The sequence below is a fragment of the Bicyclus anynana genome, chromosome 1 (assembly GCF_947172395.1).
Source record: "Bicyclus anynana chromosome 1, ilBicAnyn1.1, whole genome shotgun sequence".
Classification (NCBI taxonomy): Eukaryota; Metazoa; Arthropoda; class Insecta; order Lepidoptera; family Nymphalidae; genus Bicyclus; species Bicyclus anynana.
This window is the reverse complement of record NC_069083.1, coordinates 12808792-12825544: the sequence shown is the minus strand read 5'-3', so window position 1 is coordinate 12825544 and position 16753 is coordinate 12808792. Positions and strand designations below refer to the sequence as shown.

Sequence of the window (16753 nt, the reverse complement as noted above, 5' to 3'; positions counted from 1 at the left end):
GGCAGTGGTCGAGCCAGGGTTCGATGGCCGGTCGCGCGGACCACTCTAGGATATTCACAGGATGTCGCTAGCTCCGCCCGCCACTCCGCACCGCAATATTACCGAGCATTGTTATTTACCTTACCTCTAACTGTAATATTTTATGAATCACAATTTTATCTCCACTTTAATGTTATACAAATATGAATTAACACAACGGTGCGTTGTTGACCGTTAGTCTCGCTAAATCTTAAAAAAACTGCTAAAAGTGATAAACTGGTTTTATAATGTATATATATATTTTTTTTGTTTTAATAGAAGTATTCTCCAGTTATGGTTAAATAATTTATAAATTTACACAGAAAAGAACAGAAGACGAAGTATTTGGCAAATTGACAATAATGTTAAACAGAGGCGTGATTCCGCTATTTTATAACTCGTCGATGAAATATTTGCCTATAACAGTTTTATTCGTATTTATAAATAGTTAATCTACCGGTAGTTTTTTGATTTTAACTTACTTACCAGTAATATTTTAATGTTGCTGACTAAAAACTCGGAAAAAAGTGTAAGGTACTTTGTGCCTTCATATTAGCCTCGCTTATAAAAAAGACCTCACTTACTTACAGAATACAGTACAAAAGTTACTATAGCTTCAATAGCGAGACATGTAATTTTATTTGTATATTTCACAATCATTAGTTACAACTACACAGGCTTTGAGTTTTTTTGATTAAATATTTTTTATAATATTTTTGATACAAGAAAATAAAAATTACATTTTATCCGATATCAACTTATCAAATAACCAATCCACCAACAGATAACGCACCGAATCGCGGACGATTATCGCGATCAATTAGGCTATCTCACGCCTCAGCGGTAAACCACAACAGTTTCCGTATTTATGCGGTTCCCTATCGCTTTGCGTTCGCTTCTCTTAGCTGCGGTGCATCCATTACGTATGAGAGTCGTCTATCGCTGCGGAGAAGTTGCGGTTGTCGGTGCACTTCGTTTTGGCCGGGTTGCCGCGGCAGTTCAACGCTCAGGCAGTGCGCAAACGCACAGCCTTTAAGGCAGTTACACCGCGCGGTTGTCTTGCATTTGTTCAAACAGTAACCCCGACGCGATTAACTGGCACACAGTTGTTTCGAACAAATAAACGGACTAAGTGAACAGTGTTTGTTTTGTATTAAAAAGAACTGCTGGAGCGCTGTGCTGTTCTATTTTATAGGTGGGTAATGAATGCTATATAACTTAATTATAATCTTAAACATAACAGTCCTCTGTTTACTAGGTCACAAATGATACACTAACACAAGTTCATATTCACTCATTAAATTAAAAGAGTTATTTAATATTAAAGAACACTAGAAGATTTTGTAAGTTAAAAATAAACAATTAATTGTAGTTAACGACGTAGAATTGAAACAACGATTAATTATTTACTTAAAGGTTCAGCTAAGCGTTTAATTCAAACATCACGTTGTTATTAATTAATGTTAAGTTGAACTCGTGAGTATAAAACAGTTAATTATGCTTTATGGTGTATTTTAAAGCCGTAGGTATTTTTATTAGCATTATAATGTGTATTTTATATAGGATCAAAGGCACTGACAGTGAAAAATCGTGCGAGGCACTACACGTTTTGCGTTCCTACATTATAAATTGAACCAGAAAAAATTAAAAGAGAAAAGAATGGTTAAACTTCAGTGTGAGAGCCCCCATAAATACTTATTTTAATCTGTCTTTTAGTAATTTTTGATAGTGGCAACAGAAATACATAATCTATGAAAATTTTAACTGTCTAACTATCACGGTTCATGAGATACAGACCGACGTATGGACAGACGGATAGCAGCGGAGTCTTATAATAAGGTCCCGTTTTCCACTTTGGGTCAACATCATTATCCTAATTCGGCTCACTGTTGAGCATCAGTCTCCTCTCAGAATGAGAGGAGTAAGGCCTTAGTGCACCACGCTCCAATTCGTATTTCCTCAGGATGTTTTTCCTTCACCGTTTGAGACACGTGATATTTTATTTCTTAAATAATAATCCCTTAGCTTATTAATATTCCTCTTTGAGTACGGAACCCTAAAATAATATTACTCTAAATAAGTACCGTTATAAAAAATGTAAATACAGTAAATTAGAAACACGCGCGTTTTACGAGTTTTTCCTTTGAAAAGACATCAACGAACTATCGCACCGGGCATGCGGTCTAACTCGATATGGATGTGTTGTGTTATCAAACTGGTTTGTGTGTGTATACGTGTAATTAATATACACTCTTTGCCATGATAATTATTCATCTTACTGTTATATTATCTTGGGTGAGCGATCATACAAGTTGAATATATTAGAATAAAATTAAAAAAATAAATATTTTCTTTACCTGGTGCAAGTACTTGTATATAAAGACAAATCAGTTTCGTTATATACTTTAAGTTGCAGTAGCAAGTACTATAGTTAACAATAATAACATTAAACTTGGGAACATGTAATTTATTGTGTGATATAGCGAATCGTAAAAGCTAATCGTCTCTTAACTACTGGTAGAGTATGGGTTAAAATATAGCAAATTAAAAAATCAATAATTTTACAAAGAAATGAACGACAATCACATAAAAATCACTAAGTAACTGCACGGGATAAAGATATAAAATATTTCATTCCAAGATGAAACTTATGATGGTATCTAGGTACACAAGTACGAGTAGTTACTTGTATATTATTATATAGGTATGTATACCAACTTGAATCCGTTATAAAAGCAAGCAAATTATTATATTTACAGACCGGTTAAATTAAGTTCTTCCGGTGACTCATTCCATTACTGACTTTACATACATAAAGAGTCGCATAAACAATTAATCTTAAAGATTTATACTAAGATTTAGAATATGTTACACTACTTAGAAACAAATAATATATAAATCCCGCTTCTTTTTGAACAAATACGAAAATTTTGAATCTTTATAAGCTGTTTCTTCTAAGTACATTAACATAATATTAGATTATACTTTTAATTGAGTTTAATTAAAGTTTAAACTATAATATGTTGGATAAGCTGCAAGTTAAAATTAGAGTATATTTAGATATTCTACAATTTCCAGGTATTGTACACCATCTGTTCAGGATACCTGAAATCGAAAGTCGCTAATATATTCATCACACAGAAAAAAACAAAGAAAACTCCCGATTAAGCCAGCCTTCATACCTAAATTGAAATCCTCATACACTTGTTATGGAGCTACAATAATAAAACATAAATAAAATATGTACTATACTGATTTTCTGCGTCGGATCATATCAAGAAGTAGGTGCTATATTTTTTAAATGTGTGATAGACGGAATCAAGATTTTAAAACAGTTTTCAATTACAAAATCACTCATTTCAAATTATATACGTACGTAACTAGCGGACTCCCGCGGTTTCACCCGCATAATTCCCATTCCCGCGTGGGTGTACGTTGATAAAATACAATCTATGTTACTCTCTGATAATGTAGCTTTGCTTTGATGAAGGAATTTTGCAAATCAGTCCAGTAGTTTCGGAGTCTATTCGCTACAAAGAAACAAAAAAATTTTCCTCTTTAAGTGTAGGTAGATTAAATACTATATTAGTTGATGCATTATTGATGCATATTAGGTAGGTACAATAGATTTATTAATGGCAGGGTTTGTTAAAGGATTGGTAAGTTTCTTAATTTGAATTCAGTACTTTACGTACTTATTAATTCGATTAATGATATCCAATTCAAAATTTAATGCATACAAACATGTCGTAAGGATATCCTGTTTCCAAGCAGACCGGATAAGGTATATACTAGCATAGATGAAGGTATCGTCAAAACAGTCACTTAGCTTTAAATATTTATATTGTATGTCAATGTTAGTATGTATACTATTAGTTATATCATCATTACCCACCACAGAGATAGGCCTTCCTCCAATATGGAGAGAGGATATGGAGTTTATACCCACTACGCTTCTTTAAAACGAACTGGCAGGCTTTGGGTGAACAATCATTATCAGAGATGTTAATAACAATGACTGGGACTGGCGCTTTCGTTGGTATGGTTCACCTCCAACTTTACAGTTGTGTGCATTTTAAGAAATTTAATATCACGTGTCTCAAACGGTGAAAGAAAACATCGTGAGGTAACCTGCATACCAGAGAATTCTTCTTCTTAATTCTTTGTGTGTGTGAAATCTGGCAATGGGCCAGCGTGGAGGACTATTGGCCTAACCTCTCTCATTCTGAGAGGAGGCTCAAGCCCAGCAGTGAGCCGAATATGGGTTGATAACAACGACGACGAAAAGCTCATTAAAAATACTTATTAACAAACTAATATATCTTAGCAGTTTAGCTGTTCCGTAGGGAAGTATAAAATATGACATTAAAAATAATAAGGTCAAGTTTATTTTGGTGATATAAAATCAGTCACACATCTTATTATAATAATCTAGGTCAATATACAAGGTAAACAGTTAATAAGTAGGTCCTTAATGCATCATATTATACATATAAAGTAAGTAGTTGGCATAAAGGAAGTACTTGAATATTAAATGTAGATGACACATAGATATACAATATTTTCGACGACCTCTCTGGCGCAGTTGGTAAAGCAGAAGTTCTCAACAGAGAAGTCGGGGTTCGATTCACATAACATCAGGTGAGATCGCATTCAAGGGCTAACTTGTCATTGGTTAAAAAAAATACTACAGATTACTGTGTGAGAAGCTTTTATAGAACGAATATATTTCAGTGCCAAGCGTTTAATTGCTAAGAAAACCAGAGTGTTCTGCACTTAATCAAACTTTGTAATTGAGTTTGCGATATTCATCTTCTGACGATGCTCCGTTCCTCGCTTTAAGTGTGCTTTGAAAGTATTTAGCAAACTATAATATGGTACCTTAGTACGAGTACCTATAATTTTCAAGAAAAAGAATAAATAAAAGTTTTACATATAAATGTCCGCTTTCTGGTAACTGGTAAAAAAAAACGAATCTCCGGAAAACCGAGGAATCCAAGAAGCAACGGTTCCCGAGAAATAAAATCTAGAAGACTCTATAATTAGTGTTAATATTTAATGGTAAAAGTAGTAGTAAAAGTAAGTAGCAAAAATTTGTATCTACATAGCATCTGTGCGAAGCCAGGTCGGTTCGCTAGTATATAAATAAACAAGATTACAAAATACCTCAGACCAATTACCATGGGACCTGCCTCGCTGGACGTTACCCCTCTGTCAAAAGTATATGATCACGATCTTACGTGTCTTCAAACTGCGTCTATAGAGTCAATGTTTCATGGTGTTAAAATTACTCGTGTGTGTATTACAAAATTGTATAGTAGTTTGATTTAAATGTATAGTTGTGTGTAGTTGTAAGGACACAGGATATTAGATATTGGTGTTAAATATTTTCGATGTGTGGGTTTACCTCGTCCCCCAAAAAACGACACACAATATGTTGGTGAATACGATTGGCGATATAGGTCCAAAGGTCTGAGAAAAATACCATTCTACACTTAAAATGTCCATCAGAACAGAATGTTTAGTATAGACAAGAACAAACGTTCGTTTAAAAAAAAGGACGATACGGCAAGCTGTATGTCCTTCGACTTTTGCATTATTTGTCTTCCATTTCTAATGCCAAGCGCATTCCTTACAGTGAGTGTGTAAAAATATATCACTTACCGCGCAATCTTATCTCCGAGGCAGGTATTTGAAAAAGGGTTAATTTAATGTTTAATCAACTGGTCCCATTCAAAAGTCTCATCCAATATAGAAAGAGTATATGTAACGTAGCATCAGTACGTTTTATCGCCGACCTTGGCGAAAGAAATTCTTGAGCTTTTTTCACTCCTTTTTGCGATGCGAAGTGAACTAATTTTTTTTCGCTTTTGCTGTTTGTAAGTGGCACGAAGATGCTTCGTGGAATATTTTACGTAACACTAGAGGTTACCCGTGACTTTGTGTAACAATTATAGATGTTCTCCATAATTATTTTTTTCTATCTTTGTCAATATAACCAAATTAATATTTTACATAATTTAAGTATATCGATATATTCTGAAATAATATCACGTAATATCACGTGAGTTTTAGCCGTGTTTCATAATCAATTAATATTCTGAAACATGCAAGTTATCGAATGTCAAGTAGGTATATAAAAAATATGCAATGAAATTCCATTTTAAGTACCTAGTTAGATTTTCTTTAAAAGCTGCTGTTTTGGATCCTATTTCACGCTTTTCAAGCTTTTCAGAACAGAGACAAAAATTCTTAAAACAGTAATTACATACTCTGGCATTTTTATTAATAACAATTTTTACATTAAACCTAAATATTATTGTTTTAATACAAAAATATTTGATATCACATATATCATTCATCATTCATTCTCATTTATATGTATATATAATACAATAACTCGTATATTGGTTTCATCAAAGATAAACCAATGTAGTTAGAAAGTAGTGGCTAAGTAAACGCTAAGAATGTGCCTAAAATGGCCACTTGACTCTTTTAAATAGAGCGATAGATTATGGCGATAGTTTTTAACCAACTTATGGGGGCCGTCTTACATGCCCCATCATCCCTTGTATACCTATGCTAATTTATAGAACTAAATCAATAGGTGATTCTCCATAAGTCAAAGATCTTAAAGCAAACAATAACAAACCAATGCCAATAATCGATATACGATTATTAATTTGTAATAGGTATTTACACGTTAGACACGCTATATTAATGACAGTAATTTAAATGTCCCTGGTTTACCGTGAACGATTCTAAATTGATATAAGTAATATAGCATCCGTTCAGTCCTTGTTATAGATTTTATTTATTCACACAACTTAATACATATTATTAATCACATTCTATATCCGACATGACTAGCGAACGCCCTGAACTTCGTACGCCTTAAATTCTGTTTCTTACAAATCCCACGAAAAAATAGCCTATATGTTCCTCCATAACCTCCTCTATCTTCCTGTGAAAGTCCCGTTAAAATCGGTTTAGCCGTTACAGAGATTAGCCCGGACTGATATGTTGATTATAAATGTATAAATAGATATATATAATACTTAGTAATCCCTCTACATTATCATCATCATATTATATCATCATGTACTACCTCAATACAGGCATTTTCCAAAACAAAAACAGGTCATATATTTTACACTACTACACTCAATAAATGACTTTTCATTTTCTATCCAATTTTTCACATCCATTTCATAGAAATGAATTTCTATATTTTCCACTGAAGCCTTTCTAAACGGATAAGTGGCTTTTGCATCAGCAGAAACTCTTTCAAAAGCTTTTTTGAAACTAAACAAAATGTGAGCGTTATTTTTCACTGAGGAATCGCGAAGTTGTAATTAAATTGCATATTTTCTATTCAATGTTAATGTCAATGTCCCAACCAAACGATATAAAGAGTATTTTCTCTTGCGTCATGGGTATCTTATTGAATGGATCATAATGTACAGTTACTGGAACTTGCGGGCAATCTGTCATGTCATTGCCGTGATGAATATGATTTTGTATGGCGGTTAAATGGTTTCTTTACACGGGATCTTCTTCTGTTCTGCATATAAGTTATTGAGGACTACCTATTTGTGTTCTATACTGACGATATTTTAAATAACTTTAACTGCCTTATTGGTCCCGTGGTAAGCTGGTTCAGCTACGGTCAATGAGGTCCAGGGTTCGAATCCCGGGTCAGGCCAACAAAAACAAATTGGGATTTTTCTTACAAGGAAAATCTTAATAGCAGCCTGGAGTTAGGAAGTTGGCGGTGTTAGTACACCCCCGTGCCTCGGAGAGCACGTAAAGCCGTCGGTCCTGCGCCTAATCTTTCACCGGTCGTGTCGGTCTGCCGTTCCATCGGGTTTCGAGAGTGAGGGAAGAGAGAGTGCACCTGTGCTTGCGCATACACTTGTGCACTATAATATCTCCTGCGTACATGGTTAATCTCACCATGAGATCAGCCGCCGTGACCGAAAAGTCGGTCGGGAGCATATTATTATTATTATTTTAAATATTAGTAGACCGAGAGCAGTTTGAAAGCGCCTACTGCCATAGGTAAGTATGGTTATGATGAAAAATAAAGATTCTTAGACCACAACTATACAGCTTGGACAGTGGTGGTATTTCCTTCCATCTTTATTTTTTTTTTATTATTTACAAATTAGCCCTTGACTACAAACTCACATTTATGGTAAGTGATGATACAATCCAAGATGTAATTGGGGTAACTTGTTAGGAGCAGGATGAAAGTCGACACTCCTTTCGGTTTCTACACAACATCGTACCGAAACGCTAAATCGCTTGGCGGTACGTCTTTGCCGATAACTAACTAGCTACGGGCGAAGTCTCCCACCAGCCAGACCTGAACCAATTAAGAACCTCAATCGACCCGATCGATCGATCAAACCCAGAACCGTCTTCCTAAAATGAGGTACTTGTGTCGATCGCAGCCACTCTATCCAAAGTTAAACTTTGGTTTTCTATAGATGACTTACGTAATTAAAAAAGTAGGTATACTACTGCTAATTTAGTCACAAAATTAAAACCTGTGAAGCAGTAATTACTTAGTATTAATTCCGACTATATAGTAGTTTATTTTACATTCAAACGAAACTGTAGATGTTTCTCACATTTTTTACGTTCCTCAAAACTCGACAATGCAATGTGGTAATTTCCAAAAATATCTACCTTTAGATGGAGACCTGTTTATATGATGGTAATTATCATATTTAATTGGTCATATGGTTGGTCATATTTAATTATGACTAAATTTGTCATAACTAAATATGTAATTTAATTATGACTTATTAATTGATTATGAAACACGGCTAAAACTCACGTGATATTAGGTCGGAGTATGCCCGACTAGTTTCGAACCCATACGGGGCCCATAGTCATGATCTGGTTCTTGCATCGCGGCACGATCCAAACTGCGAAGCGGCGGCGCGACGCGCTGCTGCTCGAATTGCGCGCGCGGAGAGGGGTTGTTTGGTGAACCCCGTATGGGTTCGAAACTAGTCGGGCATACTCCGAATTAATATCACGTGAGTTTTAGCCGTGTTCATAATCAATTAATATGAATAACACTCACGATAGTATAGATTAATTATGACTTATTTACCTATGACCTGCGGTCGTGAATTAAGTTTAATATAGAAAACATTTTATACATTTCTGCTAAAAATAAAAGGAAACAAAACCAAAATACCTATACCTATACTCAATCACAACTAAGTATGCATGAAAATTTCACTGCCAAGCATAATATTTTGGTAGACTTAGGTAGGTAGTGTTTGAATCCCACTTACCAATTATTATAAATTATCATAATTTATAATTGTTGTTGGGATACCTTTTATACCTTTTATTTATCAGCACATGCACTAAGTTAAAAACATTATATTTCTTGTTAAAAATGTTCGTGTAACCAAAGCATGCGATAAACACCGTGTAGTTACATCACTTGGTAATTGACATAACAACCTGCAGGCTAGAATTACAGCCGTGACGTCACAGCAAGGTCAATGCGTCTTGAGCCACCGTGAGGACGTCTGACTTCGTGATATCTGTATCTATTCGTGATTGTAGATTTATAGGAAATGCTTATGATAGCCGTTTTGATGTCTAAAAACTCAATCATAGGTTAGTTATCATAAGTTTTGAATATTATTAATGAACACTTTAGTTAGACCCTGAATTTTAGTGGTATTGTAATGTATAATTCATGTGTTACCAGAAAGCAGGCGCACCCAAATACAAAAATGTCTGGCAGCTCTTGGCTACTAACCGAAATACTAACTAGAACATTGCACTAAATATATTCCAGGTTACAGCAAAAGGTTGACTGATTTCTGTCCTACTTTTCCGATTCAAAAATATTCGAGGTAAGATAGAATTGATGAAATATTTGGATCAATATTAGAGCGGAAATATTCAGAAAAGCTTGTCTATAAGGTGTGAATTTTAAAGATGTTTTATGTACGCATATGTACCGTACTCATATCTATTATATCCATTCTAATATTATGAATGCAAAAGTCCGTGAATGTCTGTGTTGATGAATTTTGTTTTGTGTTTAAAACTAGATAAATTGAATATTGGAGGACATAAGATACTTTTTATCGTAAAAAGTAATCTTCATCTCACGAGATTTGTGAAAAATTCAATTTCAGCGGACGCAACTTCGTCTTCTCGTAGCGTTCTCTAGTTTCTAGTACAAATATATACTACTTATGGTATGAAGTTGTGCAAAACGTCTTTACAAGTTTTCTTGCTATGGAATATTGACATATCCGAAGCTTTTTTGTAGCTTTTTCTATTTTACACCTTGTATGCAACTTTTAAGTATAGGTACACTATTATTTAAGTAATTTTCGTCCTGGCTATATTACCTACAATGTATAGGATTGTATTCCGTCGTTTTTGCGCTGAATGTACCTAAGCAAAGTTCCTATTGTAATGTATGTCGGCGTAGATTACTTGACGATTATGTTTTATGCTTCACGGTATATGCCTGTGCCGTTCTTTGTTATACTTTATTATGTAGACCGACGTAACGACTTCGAAGCTTGTTGATTTTTACCCGACCGTAGTCTAACTGGGTCCGTCATACGTCTCATTTAACAATGGAATGATTATCTGGATATACAATATTTTTAATACATCAAAGTTTTTGATTACCTGCAATTTAAGGCAGATAAAGGTTTTTTAGCCTGTAATTTAGTGGATAATAGAATTTAATTGAGTAAGAGTTTGTTAAGTGATCAGATGAGATACATAATAATTATGTCTTTACCTACTGGTTTCTCACTTACCACCAGTGGGGAAATGCGTGTAGTCTGTCAATTATAGCTATAAAAAGAACTAGCGGAATAAAAATTCATTAGGGTTCCGTAGTCCACAAGGAACTCTTATAATTTCGCCATGTCCGTCTGTCCGCGGTTAAGTGCAGAGACTATTAGAACTATAAAGTTGTAATTTAGCATGAGTATGATCATTAAAAATGTGAACAAAGTCTTAAAATAAAATCATGAAAAATATTTTTTAGGGTATCTGCACCCCTACATGTAAATATAAAGTTGGGAAAGGGATGAAAGACGAATGAAAAAAAACCGTTGTTATATAACGTTAAATAGATCAAGTTGTTATCTTAGTGATAACTCAAATTCTGTTAAAACTAAAAAGCTGAAATTAGGCATGGGTATATTTATATTATTAAAGTCTCTAAAATGGTAAAAAGAATTGAAAAAAAACACAGACAGTTTTGGGGTCCTTACATGTAAAGTGAGGATGACTTTTTCCCGTCTATCCCATAGTGATAGTATGTATCGCTATCTTTGTTTTGCATTATAAGGTTATTAGCTCATTTAATCTACGGAACCCTTCACTGAGCGTGGCCCGACACGCACTTGCCCGGTTATTATTTTTATTTAAATATACTACGAGTATATGAAAGATGGGCTATTAACATGCAAATTTTTTTACGACTCATGTATTATTTACTTTTACTCCATTACTAATGCTTCCACATGCTTGAAGCACCGTAGTGGTCCGAATTCCGCAAGAATTCGCGTTACTTCACCTACATAGATTTATTTATACGCCTCGGATCAACACTTAGCCGAGTATACGCCGCGCCTGACCTACTTACTCGATGTATGCTAATATTATGGAAGAAAACTGAATTTCTGACGGCCTCCGTGGCGCAGTGGTATGCGCGGTGGATTTACAAGACGGAGGTCCTGGGTTCGATCCCCGGCTGGGCAGATTGAGATTTTCTTAATTTGTCCAGGTCTGGCTGGTGGGAGGCTTCGGCCGTGGCTAGTTACCACCCTACTGGCAAAGACGTACCGCCAAGCGATTTAGCGTTCCGGTACGATGCCGTGTAGAAACCGAAAGAGGTGTGGATTTTCATCCTCCTCCTAACAAGTTAGCCCGCTTCCATCTTAGACTGCATCATCACTTACCACCAGGTGAGATTGTAGTCAAGAGCTAACTTGTAATAAATAAAAAAAAAAAAAAGAAAAATATTATATATTAAAACGATGAATGGTTTAAAGTTCATAAGTGTTTCGTGATTAAACAAACGGTATAAATACTTACTAGCGGACGCCCGCGACTTCGTCCGCGTGGAATTCAGTTTTTCACAAATTCCGAGGGAACCATGGATTTTTCCGGGATGAAAAATAGCCTATGTACCTATTAATCTAGAGTAAAATCTATTTCCATTCCAAATTTCAGCCAAATCGCTTCAGTAGCCGCAGCGTAAAAAAGGAACAAACATACTTACACACTTACAAACTTTCACACTAACTTTCGCCTTTATAATATTAGTATGAATTTCTCACTAAATGGTTTATTTTTACAACCTTCAAACTTGAGTTCATTTTAATTAATAAAGGGTTAATTTTTTTTAAATTCATAAGTAGCCTGTAACTCTATTCCGTATTAAATGATGTTTTCATAACTCGACAGTATACGTTTCGAATTTATTCTGTATCTCTATCTGTTATATTGTGTTAGACGAAGAGAGACGATTTTAGAACTCACACTGTTGAGTTCCTAAAAACAAAGTTTAGCTGAAAATTGATCCCGAAATCTTTTTACATTGTGTTGTTTTAATTAAATAAAGTTGCATGTAGCGATGCCATTAAATAAGTTTTTTATTATTATCGTCTTCGTAGAACCCGCTTAAGCGTAGCTTAAGTGCTTTATGATCTGCGGTAGAATCAATTAGCCGAGAAAGGTCGTGAAGTGGAAATGACTTGGGCGACATTGACATTGAACGCTTTACGATCATATCTACAGCCCTGAAATCATTGAACTCTGTACACTGTTTACTAACATTACATAATACTAGCGAATGCCCGCGACTTCGTCTGCGTGGAATTCAGTTTTTTTGTAAATCTCTCAAAAGCCATGACTTTTCGGGATAAAAAGTAGCCAATGTGTTAATCCAGGGTATTATCTATCTGCGTTTTAAATTTCAGCCAAATTAGTCAAGTTGCGGCGTTAAACTGTAACAAACATCCATACAAACTTTCGCGTTTATACTATTAGTAGGATGTAGGACGTGGATTATAAACCGACGCACATGGAGTTTTTATCATGGTAGCCTTGGGAGGTAACAGATAACAAAAGTCTTGATCTTCAATGGTTCAAGTGGATTATTTCTTTTTTATTTGAGTATAAAGTATAATATACGAGAAAAACCAATAATTCGTAAAGCAGAAGTATCAAGGAGCGGGGAATATAGTTCTAGAGCCGATGGACGTTTAGGTCCCAGAGTGCTCAAATTGCGACACTAGATATAGAGATAGATAGATAGACACTAGATAGATAATAGAGACACTAGGGAGCGGAGGCGGCTCAAAAAGTGTTTGGAAGTCCTTACGAGATGCGTATGTACAGACTTCCATCGGCTGATAATTATAATGATGAATATGATGAATCATTTATGCTCTGTCACATACTCGTATATACTTAGCTGTACAATGTTTCAACATTCCTACCTAATGAAAACTTCAGAAAAACTTCGTCGAATGTTCTGCTGGCAATAAAATATGGGAAGTATATGATATGGTACTTTTTTACGCCTGATTTTGTATAGGTAAAAACGCCAGAACTATTTTTAAAAAGTATCAGGAACTATAGAACTCGCTTACATGCGAAGAACTTTTTTTTTATATCCTGGCATATGATATGCAAAGTTCTTTGACAGTGGACACTATAATACTGACGTATCAATTAATAAGTATATCAGTCAGTACTTACGTATCCTCTGTACCAAGTCGCGAAGGTCTGATGGACAATCAGCGACTATTCTCACGGTGCGTGAGTCAAGACTTATAGTTGCTAACTCATTGCCCAGAGCAAGGTTCCGTTTGAGTAACGATACGTGCTAACGATGTAAACTACCCGCTATAATCATTTAACTATAAGGGCGTTATGCTTTGAAGTTAGAACTTAGTACAGTAGCTACATTTCTCAGTACAACTAATATAATATAGCGGACGTCTTCGTCTGCGTAAAATCTGGGTAAACTCTTATTCCTTTTTTAAACGCATTACCGTGCACATTAGTAGTGGAGCTTTTAGAGACAGCTGTATGAAAGTTCCATACAAATTGTATGAGAAAATGATTTTTCTTTATACATTTCTCTTCCTTGTATATGTTTAATGATAATTACCCTATCTGGTCTCGTAACACAGCTACGCATACTGACTAACCTAACTCAACCACAACTCACCTCAGGTACTCGGGTTTAACATATCACAGATCAAACAAAGCTCAAAAATCATATATTGCTGCGGACACGGATCCATTCAGTGCTTAGTTTTTTTGTGAAAGAGTAGCAAACATATACATACGTTCATCCATAAAACATACACTTTGGCTTGTCGTTAATAGAACTGAGTCATGCTATTTGAATATTTACTCGTAATTATACCTATGAAATCTGCGCTTTATATAAAAAAATTAAGGTGACTATTCCTAACATGAGACTTACAAGTACTGTTAAGTTAATGATTGAAAACACACCTAATTATTTAATTAAAACCAGAGTCGTAGAGTCAAAATTTTTAAATATTTAAAAATATAAAAAAATAGTGGTGTAACCATGTTACTGATTACTGGTACTACAATAATATATTGATAGGCTTGTAGATACAAAGGCAACATAGGCATGGACAAGTTTATGATCCAATAACCTCAACAAACCTTCCTGATAGCAATCAACAATTAAATCGTACATAACTTTTTATGTTTATTTAATAAACCGAAATACTTCGTCGACTACGATATATACGAAAAAATATCCATTGAAGTGCCATTGAAATATTATCATCGAAAAAATAGGCCATGAATATTTAAGGTCGAATATCTTTTAGCGGAAAATATTTAAAAATGGCTGAAAACATTTTTTATTCGTTCACTCAATTGATAGTAATTCATTCGCTTTTAAAAATATACATTTGAATGCGAACGATTTCAATAGACATGAATTCAAACGAGAATTTATTTTATTAAAACATTTTTTAAGTGATGTTGTATTATTAAAATCTATTGTTGTGTAAGTATTTTATTTCCACTTTAATTATAGTTTATCTTCATTTTATTGAGAAGAAGGACAGCCATTTTGTTTAAGTGTAGCTAAGGTATCAATTATCATCTCATCATGTTTATTACTTCTTCACGTCGCAACAACTAAAACCGATTTGGCGGGAATTTGGAATGGAGTTAGATATATATAAGACTTAGATATATATGAATAACATACACATTTTATTATTCCATGGTTCCGTGGGATTTGTAAAAAATGGAATTTCAGGCTAACGGAGCGAAAGGAGTCTCGGGCATCCGCTAGTTTTGTATATTATAATAGCGCTTTGATTACCATTAAGTTTAAGAGAGCGTCATCTTCATCTTCTCCGATCTTTCTTTGCGGTTAACTCTTGTTAACTATTTGTTAACGAAGTATAGGTACCTACCTAGCCGATGCTTTTAAATTTTTTTGAAAGATTTGTTACCAGCAGAACCCCAAGGTTTCACACGCGTAATTCCCATTCCTGTAGAAAAATGGTGATAAAATATATATAGCTATTTTTTATGCAATATAGGCTTGCGTTTCACTACAATCAAGCCTGATGGAAAGCATTAATGCGGTCTAAGTTGGTGCGCGCTTACCTAAAAGATGCCTATTTATAAACTATATATAATATTCCCTGATAATGTAGCTTCTCATTTAAAGAAGTTTCTCATTGGTGAAAGAAAACAAATCTTTCCTCTATATTAGATGACGCACATACACACATATACATACGTTAAGTGTTAATTAAAAACAAATTCCCAATTCGAAGCACAATCGACGAAGGCACAATCTACTAAGCTCAAAGCTGTTAAGTACAGTTATCCACTTGTAAAAGCGTCCTTGTTACTCGTATTTTATTAGCGCGGGGTACACGACCGATCAAATCGGAACCGGTTATCAAGCTTCGATTGTTACTTATTTATGTAAATGCAACAAATAGGGGGACAACCGGACCAACTCGTACTGGGCGCAGCGTCTAAGATGAGACCCGTTAGACGCTTTACGAGTATAACACTATCAAATATTTTGGAATTCAAAGACTGCGTTTAAAGTTTTGGCTGATGGGAGGCTACGGCCGTGGCTAATTACCACCCTACCGACAAAGACGTACCACCAAGTGATTTAGCGTTCCGGTACTATGACGTGTAGAAACTGAATGGGTGTGGTTTTCATCCTTCTTCTAACAAGTTAGCCGTCTTAGATTGCATCACTACTTACCATCAGGTGAGATTGCAGTCAAGGGCTAACTTTTAAAGAATCAAAAAGTACTTTAAAAGTGCGTCTGAGAGTTGAGACTTTGGGCCCGAGTCTTCACTCGTCGCAGACACTTCTTTTTCGTCATTTGTGATAACTTGCCCTACAATAAAGGCGCATTTGGAACACTCGTGACATTAATTTTAAGTTTTCAGCTTTACATATTACTATAACAACCTAACTTGACGGTTTGGAAGTGCTTGGGAACTGAGCCTTTTGAACAATATTATTACCTCGTCTGCTCCACGGTAAATGGAATTTCAATCGAAACTGTCCGATGGAGTACGACCCAATTGAACGCTCTTTACGACTAATTGGATGAGAAGGGTTATTGATCATAATAAAATATTTTATACATAGTTTATTAAAAAGTTGCTTTCTCTA

General features: G+C 34.9%; 1 protein-coding gene across 2 annotated transcripts in view; it reads left to right on the top strand.

The window, feature by feature from the left end:
• The first annotated feature begins 1007 nt into the window (after nt 1–1007).
• The window catches only part of LOC112043038 (uncharacterized), a 69203-nt gene continuing 53457 nt past the window's right edge, over nt 1008–16753 (top strand). The window contains exon 1 of one of the 2 annotated variants that reach the window (XM_024078295.2): nt 1008–1213. The gene's annotated coding sequence lies outside the window, so the exon portion shown is untranslated. The remainder of the gene's footprint in view (nt 1214–16753) is intronic. The other variant, XM_024078296.2, reaches the window with a different exon arrangement.